The sequence below is a fragment of the Pan paniscus genome, chromosome Y (genome assembly GCF_029289425.2).
Source record: "Pan paniscus chromosome Y, NHGRI_mPanPan1-v2.0_pri, whole genome shotgun sequence".
NCBI classification, from domain to species: Eukaryota; Metazoa; Chordata; class Mammalia; order Primates; family Hominidae; genus Pan; species Pan paniscus.
The window spans coordinates 16,260,721-16,274,388 of NC_073273.2; the positions used below are offsets into that span (position 1 = coordinate 16,260,721).

The 13,668-nt window shown below is 45.1% G+C and overlaps 1 long non-coding RNA gene across 1 annotated transcript; it reads left to right on the forward strand.

Moving 5' to 3' along the window:
• The first annotated feature begins 4,133 nt into the window (after positions 1-4,133).
• LOC129395730 (uncharacterized) lies at positions 4,134-12,368 on the forward strand. The gene is made up of 5 exons (XR_008622987.2): positions 4,134-6,738; positions 7,241-7,379; positions 8,115-8,871; positions 9,363-10,248; positions 11,252-12,368. It is a non-coding gene; the product is annotated as an uncharacterized LOC129395730 (long non-coding RNA).
• Positions 12,369-13,668: the final 1,300 nt, after the last annotated feature.

The following is a 13,668-nucleotide window of genomic DNA, read 5'->3' on the forward strand; positions in this document are numbered from 1 at the left end:
TGACTGGGCATCTGTGATAGTATTAAAAGTGTTAAAATCCTGTCACAACTGCCAACATGGAAACTCTTGTTCTCCCACTTTTATTGGAGGGCTGCATGATACATGTGGAAGAAGAAGCAGGCAACTATGTCTGCATCTGCCTGGTAATCTTGGCTCTATTTCACATCATTTGTATGTTCTTTCTCACTGTGGAGTAGATCTGTCATCAGCTTTTGCTGGATGGGACTGCCTCTCACTACAGATCTTTTGGCTGCCAGGAATTTCAGGAAGCAAAAAGAACTTTGTGTAGGCTGACTATGCTCCAGGTTGTGGGTTGTGGTCTCCTGGTGGGGGCTAATATTGTTTGCACTTTGCTGAAGGATTTTGGGTCCTCTGACAGAAATATTTGAACATTGCTTGGAATCCTGCACAAGTCAGCTTGTTTGCACAGGTGAGTCGTCATTTTTCTTTGCTTTCATGGGGAGATAAACATTGCCCCTCATCAGCATTACTGGACACAATTTTCTGGCTTGGAATCACCAGATACAGCCTCTGGGACACTGTCTCAACCTCATCTGCACCCATGAGAGGCCAGTTTGAGGTTTGAGAACAATGTTTTATCTTGGACTTACTTTTGTTGTCATTCCTGTATTTTGCTTACAGCTCTTGTGAGGCCTAGGATGAAGGGAGTTAGTGAGGTCAAGGGCCAAGCCATCTTTTGCTGACACCCGCCTTTTGGGTCTCAGCAATGATTCCACCACCCAAAGACTTCTGAAAAACTCACCAGACTGTATTCCATTCCCCATGGGAAACGATTCTTGCTCACAACTTCTTTCAGGAATTGGGGCACAAGAGCAGTTTGCAGCGACCACCTTACAGTCTCAAAACAACTTATTTTTCACCTGAACTTGACGATGAAGACTGACCAAAAGGTCCCTATGGTGTAGACATTTTGGGTCCAGCAGTGGGTTATTGCAGGCAGCCTTTTTCCCGATACCAGGCCAGCTATGCCTGTACCATGTTCGTCTGCTTAGTCAGGCTGACAGCTTTGACAGCCAGTCACTCGATCCTGCCTCGCAAATGCGAATGCCTTAGTCTCAAGACACTGGGACTGAGCTGCGAGCTTTATTTAGTGTCACAGTGAATGCCACCATTGCCTAGCGAGAAATTCCTGCATCTTGGCTGAGGAGACCTTTTTGGAGGTGTGTCAGCTGTGGACTCTCAACTGTTTTCTCTGTGTGATTTATGGGATACTTTCACGATCCTAAGAGTGGGTAGATCTGAGCCAGCCTGAAATAATGTCAATAAAAGCCCAAGAATAAACTGCAAATTCTGGAAGGATACAAAAGGATCTTCAAGATGCCTGAGTCTTGCCTAGATGTAGGGTGAGTCCTTTTGAAACTTGCAACACTGTTATTTCTAGGTACAGCCCTCCTGTGTTCCCTAGTGTTGCTCCCCCCCAGGTGGTGCTTCCTGCAGAAGCACCAGCCTCAGGAGCTGCCGGGCTGTATGTTTCTGTGGGAGTGTTTTGAGTGTTAGATGTCTGCGTGTGTGTGTGGCCTTGTGTGTACCTCCATGGAGGTATGTTGGTTGTGGACTCTTGCCTGTCTTCTCTGTGGGTTCCACCAAATAGTTCCATGATCCCAGGAGAAGGCAGACATGATATAGTGTGAATAAATGTCAATCAGAGAGCCAGGAATAAACCGTGAAATCCCTGAGGTTATCTGTATCTGTAGGATGCCTCAGGCCTACCTAGATGTTGTAGAAGTGAGTCGTTTTGAAACTTGCCCTACTGTGATTTCTAGGTGCAGCCCGCCTGTGTTCCCCAGAATTACTCTCTCTCAGGCGGGGTTGCCTGTAGAACCATGCAACCTCAGAAGCTACAGTCTCTGGGTCTCCTTATCAAGGAGACAACGACAAGAAGGGGCCATGAAATTGAGATTTTTAGGGTCCTGCAGTGGGTTTTCACAGGCAGCCTTTTTCGTGATAACAGTCCAGCTCAGCCTGTGTCATTTTTCTCTGCTTAGGCAGGCTGATATTCTGACAGCCAGGCAAACGGCCCGCCGCATGAAGGCGCATGTGCTAGTCTCAGCACACGGCCTGACGTGAGCTTTGCCTAGCATCATAATCAATGTCACTGTTGTTTGGGAACGAGTCCCTGAGGCTTGGCAGAGAAGGAAACTTCTGTTGAGGTGCATCGGCGGTGGTCTCTCGCCTGTCTTCTCGGTGGGAACCGTGGGATTGCCCTATAATCGTAGCAGAGGGCAAACCTGAGCAAGTCTGAAGAAACATCAGGCAGAGATCTAGCAATAGACCGTGAAATACCTAAGGATACAAAAAGAGCTTCAGGATTCCTCAGGCCTGCCTAGACGTTGTAGGGGTGCATTTTTTAAAACTTCCTCCAGTGTGATTTCTAGGTACAGCCCGCCTGTGTTTCCCGGGGTTGCTCTCTCCCAGGTAGGGCTTCTTGCAGAACCACACAGGCTCAGGAGCTGCTGGGCTGTGTGTTTCTGTGAAAGTGATGTGAGTGTTGGATATCTGGGTGTGTGTGTGTGTGGGGGGGGGGGTCGTCATTCTGTGTAAGTGTGTGTGTGTGCCAAAAGTGGATTCTGCTCAAAGGAATGTGTCAAACGCATTTCAGTGCTTATTTTTTTAAGTCTCCCTACCTTTTGGTGGCCTGTCTGTGTGGCTGTGCTTGGGCTGCAGGGCTCCCCTTTCTTCATTTTTATGTGGATTATGAATCCTCAGTGAAATGGCAGGCAGGCGCGGACCCACCGGTGTCGAAGTCCCCTCCCCCAGGAATAGAAGCCACACTTCTTGGAAGAAGAGGAGCACACCACACACACAAAACAAACATCTCCCTGTGTTTTATTGTCCTCCGGCCAACCCAAGGAGAAACACTAGCTGTCTCTTGGCAGGGACCCTTGAATTTACCTATTATTTGGTTCCAAGTTGAGCAAGTGCTTCCTGGCGTGAGGGGGCACCCTTCCATCATCTTTGGATTTCATCTTGGGACATGTAGCATGAGAAGCAATAAGTTCAGATAGGGACAAGGATACAATTTGGCGAGGGGTGGCTGGGGTCCCGCAACTTCACCTGCAAAAAAAATAAAGATAGATAGATGACACAGAAGGTGCTTCCAACTCCATCCCCACATTCCCTTCATTGCACAAGCAGTCCAAATTATGGCCCAGGGTTCACGTTAAAGTATTCCAACGTGGAAGGAACATTTGGAGTGCAGACTTATTCCATCCTGGCAAACTCCCAATTTGAGGGCTTTCATTCCTGGAGCCAAATGGGGGTAGAATGTATTCACGTTGTGTGGGTTGTGGCCTCCACACTTGCCTCCTCTTTTCCTGACTCCAGTGGTCCTCCTTGGCTTAGGGTTTCCTGTGTCTAGCTCAATGACTTCCTCACTAAACATTTCCCAGTTCTTGGAGAATGACCCCCGTGGGAATCCAATGCATGAGTGTTGTTTTTTTTTTTTTTTTTTCTAAACACTGTCACATTTTAATGACTGGACAGCTTTGATATTTTTAAAACTGTAAATTCCCATTACAGCTACCAACAAGAAAGCTCTCATTCTCCCACTTCTATAAGAGGGCTGCATGATTCCTGTAGGATGAGAAGCAGGCTGCCATGTCTGGCTTTTGCCTGGTAATCTAGCTTCTGTTTCATTTCATCTGCACTTCATTCTCATTCTGTAGATGCTCTTTCACTGGGCTATTGCTAAGTGTGACCGGCTCTCACCACAGATTAGTTAGCTTCCAGGGTTTTCAGAGAGCAAAAGGGACTTCAGGAAGGCTGCTGTGCTCCAGGTTGTGGGTGGCTGTATCATTGTGGAGACTGACATTGTTTGCACGTTGCAGAAGGCTTTGAGGTCGTCTGATAGGAATCATTGAACATTGCTTGCACTCCAGCACAAGGCAGCTCGTTTTATTAGGTAAGCCTTAATTTTTCTTTGCATTCATGGAAAACCAACAGTGCCCCTCAACATCACTACTGGACATCTTTTTCAGGCTTGCCAACACCAGAGATGGCCTCTGAGACAAAGTCCCAACCTCATATGCACCCATTTGAGGACAGTCCGAGGTGTGAGGACACTGCTGCATATTAGACTTGCCTTTGTTGTTGTTGTTGCTTTCCCATAGAGCCCTTGTGAGAACAAGGGTAAAGGGAGGCAGTGAAGTCAAGAGCCTGGCCATCTTTGACTGAAACCCACATCTTAGATCTCAGGCATGATCCTATAACACAATAAACCCTCAACAACACACCAGACTATATTCCAATTCCCACGGTACCTGAGTCTAACACAGAGTCTCTTTCAGGAATGAAGTCAGAAGAGCAGTTTCCAGCAACCACTTCACACTCTTGAAATGCTTCATTCTCCAGTGGCAACCAACCATGGAGATGGACTGAAAAGGCCCGGAGGTCAAGACTTTTAGTATCCTACCATGTGATTTCCCAGGCAACCTTATTTCTGATACAAGGCCAACTCTGCCTGTACTGTTTTCCTCTGCTTAGGCAGGCTGACAGTTATGACAGCCCAGTGCCCAAGCCTGCGTCACAAATGCCCATGCACTTGTCTCAGGGCACCAGGCCTGATTGTGAGCTCTCATTAGCAACAAAATGAATGTCACCATTGCCTAGCACCAAGTCCCTGTGGTTTGGCAGAGAAGACCCCTGGAAGGTGTGCCAGCGGTGGAATCTTGCCTATGTTCTCTGCTCAATCCATGGGATAGTCCAATAATTCTAGGTGAGAGCAGATGTGAGTTAGCCTGAAGAAACATCAAGCACAGCCCCAAGAATAAAGCATGAAATCCCTAAGGATCCAAAAGAATTTGCAGGATTCCTCAGGCCTGACTAGACATTGACAGTATGATTCTTTTTAAATCTCTCCTTCTGTTATGTTTCTCTACAGCCAGCCTGTGTTCCCAGGTATTGTTCTCTTCTAGGTGTGGCTGCCTGTAGAAACACTAAGCCTCAGGAGCTGCTGAGGAGTGTGATTCTGTGGGCATGTTGTAAGTGTTGGATGTCTGCGTGTATGCATGGCATTGTGTGTTTGTGTGTGTGTGTGTGTGAGTATGTTTGTGTGTGTTGCTGTGTATGCCTGTAAGCTGAATTGGCTTAAAGGAATGTGGCTAATGCACTTTAGCCTTCTTTTTTTTTTTTTTTTTTTTTTGAGTCTCCCAACCTTTTCCTGGCCTCTCTGTGTGACTTTGTTTGGGTTCTGGGGCACAATGTTCTTTATTTTTCTGTGGATCCTGTGTCTACTGTGAATTGGGAAGTTGGCCAAACCCACCAGTGTCCAAAAGACTTCTGCCTACAAAAAGAAAAAGCCACTCTTCTAGACAGAAGAGTACCAAACCACAGCAAAGAAAAAAAAAAAAAAGACATCTCCCAGTGTTTTGTTGTCCTGAAGATATAGCAAGGAGAGACACTAGCAGTCCTGTCTTCAGGGCCCCTTGAATTTACCTCACATTTTGTTTCTGGCTGAGCAGGTGCTTCATGTCCTGAGGGTGCGCTCCTTCATCATCTTGGGATTTCATTCTGGAAAATTAAGTGTGGGCAGCAATAAGATCATATAAGGGTGAGGATACAAATGCTGAGGGGTTAATGGGGTCACACAACTTTGCTGCAATAAAAATGAAGACAGATGAAACAAGAGTCACTTTCAACTAAATCCCCATATTACATTAATTGCAAAGGCAGTGCACAAGATGGCCTCGTGTTAAAGTGTGAGTCCTCCAACGTACAAGGAACATTTAGATTGCAAATTAGGGGCCAACCTGGCAAACTCTCAATTACAGCACTTTCATACTCTGAGACAAATGGGAGTGGAATGGATCAATACTGGGTGGGATGTGGCCTCCAGACTTGCCTCTTTCTTTTGTGACTTTCATGTCCCTCATCGGCCTAGGGTTTCCTGGGTCTGGCTTAATGTCTTCCTCACTAAACATTTCCCAGTTCATGTAGAGTGACTCTCATGGGAATCCATTACATTATTGTTTCCTTCGAAACACTGTCATGTGTTAATGACTGGGCAGCTTTGATACTCTTAAAACTGTAAATTCCCATTGCAGCCATCAACAAGGAAACTCTTGTTCTCCTGCAGCTATCAAAGGACTGCATGATTCCTGTAGGATGGAAAACAGGCAGCTGTGTCTGGCTTTTGCCTCATAAAGTAGCCTCTGTTTCATTTCACCTGCATGGCCTTCTCATTGTGGAGGGTCTCTTTTATTGGTTTGTTGCTGAATGAGACTGCCTCTCCCCAAACATAATTTAGCTGCCAGGGTTTTCAGAAAGCAAAAGGGACTTTGCAGAGGCTGGCTGCACTCCAGGTTGTGGGTCATTATCTCATTGTGGATGCTGAGGTTGTTTGCACTTTACAGGAGCCTTTGGGGTCCTCTGAAAGGAATCATTAACTATTGCTTTGACTCCAGCAAAAGACAGCTGATTATTTCAGGTGAGCCTTGATTATACTTTGCTTTCTTGGGGAATTTACAGTGCACCTCAACAGAACTACTTCACATGATTTTCAAGCTTGCATCACAATAGATGGCCTCTGAAAAAATGACTCAACCTCACCTGCACACATGAGAGGCCAGGCTGAGATTTGAGAACAATGCTCCACATTGGACATGCCTTTGTTGTGCTTCCTGCCTTTCCCAGAGAGCCCCTGCATGGCCAAAAATGAGGGGAGGCAGTGAGGTAAAGAGCTTGGACATCTTTCACCGACACCCATCTCTGGAGTCACAGGTATGATTCTATCTCCCAAACAACCCTCAACAACACATCAGACTATATTCCAATCCCCATGGGACCCAATTCTTACACCAGCCTTTTATAGGAATGGAGTCAGAAGAGCAGTTTTCAGCGACCATCTCATAGTCTTGAAATGCTTCATCCTCCAGTGGGACTTGACCACGGAGATGGCCAAAGAAGCCATGAGGTCGAGACTTTTAGGGTCCCTCAGTGTGTTTTGGCAGGTAGTCTTTTTTTCTGATAACAGGCCATCTCTGCCTGTACCATTTTCCTCTGCATAGGCAGCTGATAGTTCTGAGAGCCTGGTGCTTCAGCCTGCCTCACGAATGTTCATGCACTAGTCTCAGGGCATGTGGACTGATCATGAGCTCTGTCTAGCATCACAATGAATGTCACCATTGCCAAGCAACAACCCCTGCCTCCAAGCAGAGAAAGAGAGCTTTGTGGAGGTGTGTTAACAGTGGACTCTTGCCTGTCTTCTCTGTGTGTACCACAGGATAGTCCCATGATCCCAGGAGAGGTCAGACTTGAGCCAACCTGAAGAAACAGCAAGCAGAACCTCAGGAATAAACCAGGAAATCCCTAAGTATGAAAAAGAATCTGCAGGACTCCTCAGGCCAGCCTAGACACCATAGGTGTGAGTCTTTTTGAAACTTTTCCCACTGTGATTCCTTCTCTGTGTGAACCACAGCATAGTCCCATGATCCTAGGAGTGGCCAGATGTGAACCAACCTGAATAAACAATAAACACAATCCCAGGAATAAACCAGGACATCCCTAAGTATCCAAAACAATCTGCAGGACTCCTCAGGCCAGCCTAGACACTATAGGTGTGAGTCTTTTTGAAACTTTTCCCACTGTGATTCCTTCTCTGTGTGAACCACAGCATAGTCCCATGATCCTAGGAGTGGCCAGATGTGAACCAACTTGAATAAACAATAAACATAATCCCAGGAATAAACCAGGACATCCCTAGGTATCCAAAACAATCTGCAGGACTCCTCAGGCCAGCCTAGACTTTATAAGTGTGAGTCTTTTTGAAACTTGATCAACAGTGATTTCTATGTATAGACTCCTTGTGTTCCCTGGGGTTGCTCTCCCCCAGATGGGACTCCCAGCAGAACCACACCACCTCAGGAGCTGCCGCACCGTGTACTTCAGTGGGTGTTGCAAGTGTTGCATGTGTGTTTGGCACTGTGTGTGTGTGTGTGTGTGTGTGTGTGTATGTGGCTATAAATGGAGTCTGCTTAAATGAATGTTGCTAACTCACTTCAGCCCTTCTTTTTTTTTGAGTCTCCCAACCTTTTGGTGACCTGTCAGTGGGCTATGCTTGGGCTGAGGGGCTCCATGTTCTTTATTTATTTTTGTAGGTTATGAATCCGCTGTAAACTGGGAGGAGTGGCTAGACCCAACAGCATCAAAATCACCTCTCCGGGCAAAAAAAAAAAAAAAAAGCCACTCATCTAGAAAGAATAAGAGCACACCGCATGAAAAATCAGACATGTTCCAGTGTTTCATTGCACTGTGGCCAGCCCAGGAAGATATACTAGCTGTCCTGTCAGTAGGATCCCTTGAATTTACCTTTATTTGGATCCCAGCTGAGCTGTTGCTACATGTAATGAGGCGGCACTCCTCCATAGTCTTGGAATTTCATCCTGGGACATAGAATGTGAGCAGCAATAAGGTCAGATAAAGGTGATGATACAACCTATTGAATTGTTTATGGGGTCCCACAACTTTACCTGCAATAAAAATGAAGACAGAAGACACAGAAGGTGCTTCCAACTCCATCCCTGCGTTCCCTTAATTGCACAAGCAGTCCACAATATGGCCTGGTGTTCAGGTAGGAGTACTCCAATGTGCAAAGATTTGTAATTATAAAATTACAAATTTTGCAATGCAAATTTTACCCATCCTGGCAAACTCCTGATTTGAGGACTTTCATACACGAAGCCAAATGGAAGTGGAATGTATTGATACTTGGTGTCATGTTGCCTCCAGATTTGCCTTTTCTTTTTCTGACTTCCATGTTCCTCATTGGCTTGGGGTTTCATGGGTCTGCCTCAATGATTTCCATACTAAGCATTTCCCAGTTGATGAAGAACGACCCTCATGGGAATCCACTGGGTAAGTGTTTCCTTTTAAACAATTCTACATTTTAATGACTGGGCAGCTTTGATAATTATAAAGTCATAAATTCCCGTTACAGTCATCAAGAAGAAAACTCATTTTCTCCCACTTATATGGGAGGGCTCCATGATTGCTGAAGAATAAGAAGGAGGCAGCCCTGTCTAATTTTACATGGTAATCTAGCCTCTGTTTAATCTGCATGACCTTCTCATTGTGGAAGGGCTCTTATTTGGCTGTTGCTGAATGGGACAGCCTCTCACTATAGATTATTCAGCTGCCAGCTATTTCAGAGAGCAAAAAGGACTTTGCACAAGCTGGCTGGGTTCCAAGTTGTGGGTCATTCTCTCACTGTGGGTGCTGAGGTTGTTTGCACTTTATATGAGGCTTTCAGGTTCTCTGACAGGAATCATTGAACATTGGTTTGACTACAGCAAAAGCCAGACCATTATTTCAGGTGAGCCTTGGTTTTACTTTGCTTTCATCCACAGTGCCTTTCAACTGCACTATTGGACACACTTTTCAGGCTTGAGATCATCACAAACGGCCTCTGCAAAACTGTCTCAACCTCATCTGCACCTGTGAGAGGCCAAGCCATCGTTTGAGAATACTGCTCCACTTTGGACATGCCTTTGTTGTGCTTCCTGCCTTTCCCAGAGAGCCCTTGCATGGCCCAAAATGAAGGGAGGTAGTTAGATAAAGAATTCAAACATCTTTCACTGACACCCACCTCTGAGGTCGCAGATATATTCTATCTCCCAAAGAAACCTGAATAAGACACCAGACTATATTCCAATCCCCATGGGATTTGATTCTTGTGAACAGTCTTTTTTCAGGAATGGAGTCAGAAGAGCAGTTTTCAGCTACCATCTCACAGCCTTGAAATGCTTCCTCCTACAGAGGGGCTTGACCCCACAGGCGCTGTGAGGTTGAGACTTTTATCATCCTGTCATGTGTTTTCACAGGCAGCCTTTTTTCCAATACCAGGACATATCTGCCTGTAACATTTTCCTCTTCTTAGGCAGGTTCACAGCTCTGACAGCCTGGCAACAGAGCCTGCCTCACAAATACTCAGGTGCTAGTCTCATGGCACCTGGCCTGATTGTGAGCTCTGTCTAGCAGCAGAATGAATATCAGCGTTGCCAAGCAAGAGGTCCATGTCTCTTGTCTGAGAGGGAGACCATCGTGGAGTTTGATCAGCCATGTATTTTTGCCTGTATTCTCTGTGAAATCCAGAGATAGTCTCAAGATCCTAGGAGATGGCAGAAGTGAGCCAGCCTGAAGAAACTTCAGGCACAGACACAGGAATAAGCCGTGAAGTCCTAAAGGATCCAAAAGGAGCTGCAAGATTTTTCAGGCCTGTCTAGACATTGTGAGGTGAGTCTTTTTGAAAGTTACCCCACTGCAATTTTTAGGTACAACCCTGTTTTCTTCCTTGGAGTTGTTCTCTACCAGGCGGGGATACCTGCAGAAACACAAAGCCTCAGGAGCTGCCAGGCTATGTTTTCCATGGGAGTGTTGTAAGTGTTGGAAGTCTGCGTGTGTGGGGGGCATTGTGTGTTTTGTGTGTGCGTGCCTGTAAGTGAAGTCAGCTTAAAATAATGTGACTAACGAACTTCAGCTCTTCTTTCTTTTTTTTTTTTTTTTTTTTAATATCTCAACGTTTTGTTGGCCTGTCTGTGTGGCTCTGCTTGGGCTGTGGTGCTCCGTGTTCTTCAATTTTGGGTGGATAATAAATCCACAGTGGATTGGGATGAGGACAGAGACTCACAGGCATGCAAACCAACTCCCACTGCAAAAAAAAAAAAAAAAAAAAGAAAGAAAAGAAAAGAAAAGCCCATTCTTCTAGAAATAAGAGTAGGAGGACACCACTGTCCTGTGGCCAACCCAAGGAGACACACTAGCATTCCTGTCTGCATAGCCCCTTGAATTTACCTGGAATTTAATTCCCATCCCAGCAAGTGCTTCAAGTTGTTAGGGGGCATTCTGCCATAATCTTCAGATTTCATCATGGGATGTAGAGTGAGAACAGTAATAAGGTTAGATAGGGGTGAGGATACAATCTGGTGGGAGGTGGATGGGTCCCGCAACTTCACCTGAAAGTAAAATGAAGACAGATGACACAGAAGGTGCTTCCAAATCCATCCTGACATTTACTTCATTGCACAAGCAGCCAACACTATGGTCCAGTGTTCAGTTGGGAGTACTCCAATGTGCAAAAAGCATTTGGAGTGCAAATTTGGGCCATCTTAGCAAACTACCAGTTTGAGGGCTTTCATGCCCCAAGCCAAATGGGTGTGGAATGGATTGATGTTTGATGGTATGTGGCTTCCTCATTTGCCTCTTCTTTTCCTGACTTCCATGTTCCTCATTGTTCTAGGGTTTCCTGGGTCTGCCTCAACCACTTTAACACTAAACGTTTCTCATTTCACGGAGAATGATTCTTATGGGAATCCATTGGATGAGTGTTTCCTTCTAAACACTATCATGTTTTAATGAATTAATTCAAGATGGATTAAAGACTTACATGTTAGACTTAAAACCATAAAAATCCTGGAAGAAAACCTAGGCAATACATTCAGGACATAGGCATGGGCAAGGACTTCATGTCTAAAACACCAAAAGCAATGGTAACAAAAGCCAAAATTAACAAATGGGATCTAATTAAACTAAAGAGCTTCTGCACAGCAAAAGAAACTACCATCAGAATGAATAGGCAACCTACAGAACGGGAGAAAAATTTTGCAATCTACTCATCTGACAAAGGACTACTATCCAGAATCTATAATGAACTCAAACAAATTTACAAGAAAAAAACAAACAACCCCATCAACAAGTGGGCAAAGTATATGAACAGACACTTCTCAAAAGAAGACATTTATGCAGCCAAAACACCATGAAAAAAATGCTCATCATCACTGGCCATCAGAGAAATGCAAATCAAAACCACAATGAGATACCATCTCACACCAGTTAGAATGGTGATCATTAAAAAGTCAGGAAACAACAGGTGCTGGAGAGTCTGTGGAGAAATAGGAACACTTTTACACTGTTGGTGGGACTGTAAACTAGTTCAACCATTGTGGAAGTCAGTGTGGCAATTCCTCAGGGATCTAGAACTAGAAATACCATTCGACCCAGCCATCCCATTACTAGGTATATACCCAAAGGATTATAAAACACGCTGCTATAAAGACACATGCACACATATGTTTATTGCAGCACTATTCACAATAGCAAAGACTGGGAACCAACCCAAATGTCCAGCAATGATAGACTGGATTAAGAAAATGTGGCACATATACTATGGCTGCATGGAATACTATGCAGCCATAAAAAATGATGACTTCATGTCCTTTGTAGGGACATGGATGACTGGAAACCATCATTCTCAGCAAACTATTGCAAGGACAAAAAACCAAACACTGCATGTTCTCACTCATAGGTGGGAATTGAACAATGAGAACACATGGACACAGGAAGGGGAACATCACACACCTGGGACTGTTGTGGGGTGGGGGGAGTAGGGGAGGGATAGCATTAAGAGATATACCTAATGCTAAGTAAGGAGTTAATGGGTGCAGCACACCAACATGGCACATGTATACATATGTAACAAACCTACATGTTGTGCACACGTACCCTAAAACTTAGAGTATGATACAAATAAAATAAAATAAAATAAAATAAAATAAAATAAAATAAAATAAAAAAAATAATATCATAAATTCCTATTACAGCCACAAACAAAGAAACTCTCGTTCTCCCACTTCTACCAGAGGTTTTCATAATTCCTGTAGGATGAGAAGCAGTCAGCTGTGTCTCGCTTCTGCCTGGTAATCTAAGCTCGGTTTCATTTCATCTGGATAACTTTCTCATTGTGGAGGAGCTCTTTCACTGGGCTGTTGTTGGATGATACTGACTTTGGCCACAGATTATTTAGGTGCCAGGGATTTCAGAGAGCAAATGTGACTTCAGTTAGGCTGGCTGTGGTCCTGGTTGTGGGCTATTGTCTCATTGTTGAGGCTGAGGTTGTCTGCAATTTGTAGGTGGCTTTTCGACATCTGACAGGAATCATTGAAAATTACTTGGACTGTGCAACAAGGCAGCTCAATCTCTCAGGCATGACTTGATTTGCTTTGCTTTCATTGGGAATCAACAGTGCCCCTCAACAGCACTACTGGCAACAATTTTCAGGCTTGCCTTCATGACAGACAGCCTCTGAGACACTGTCTCAACCTCATCTTCACCAGTGAAAGGTCAGTCTGAGTTATGAGAACAGTGTTCCACCTTGGATTGCCTTTGTCATGATTCCTACATTTCCCAGAGAGCTACTGTGAGGCACAGGATAATGGGAGGCTGTGAGGTCAAGAGCTCAGCCATCTTTTCCTGACGCCTACATCTGGGGTCTCAGGTGTAATTCTATCATCCAAAGAACCCTCAACAACACACCAGACCATAGTTCAATCTTTATGGGACCTGATTCTGGCATACAGCCTCTTTGGGGAATAGAGTCAGAAGGGCAGTTTCCAGCAACCAGCTCACTGTCTCAAAATGCCTTCTGCTCCAGTGGACATGACCATGGAGATGGCCTGAAACTCCCCTGAAGTCAGAACATTTAGGGTCCCACAGTGGCTTTCTTCAGGCAGTGATTTTCTCCATAGCAGGCTGGCTCTGCCTGTGCCACTTTTCTCTGCTTAGGCAAGCTGACAGCTGTTAACAGCCAGATGACCCAGCCTGTCTCATGAATCTGCATGGGCTAGTCTCAGAGCACCAGGCAAGATTGTGAGCTCTGCC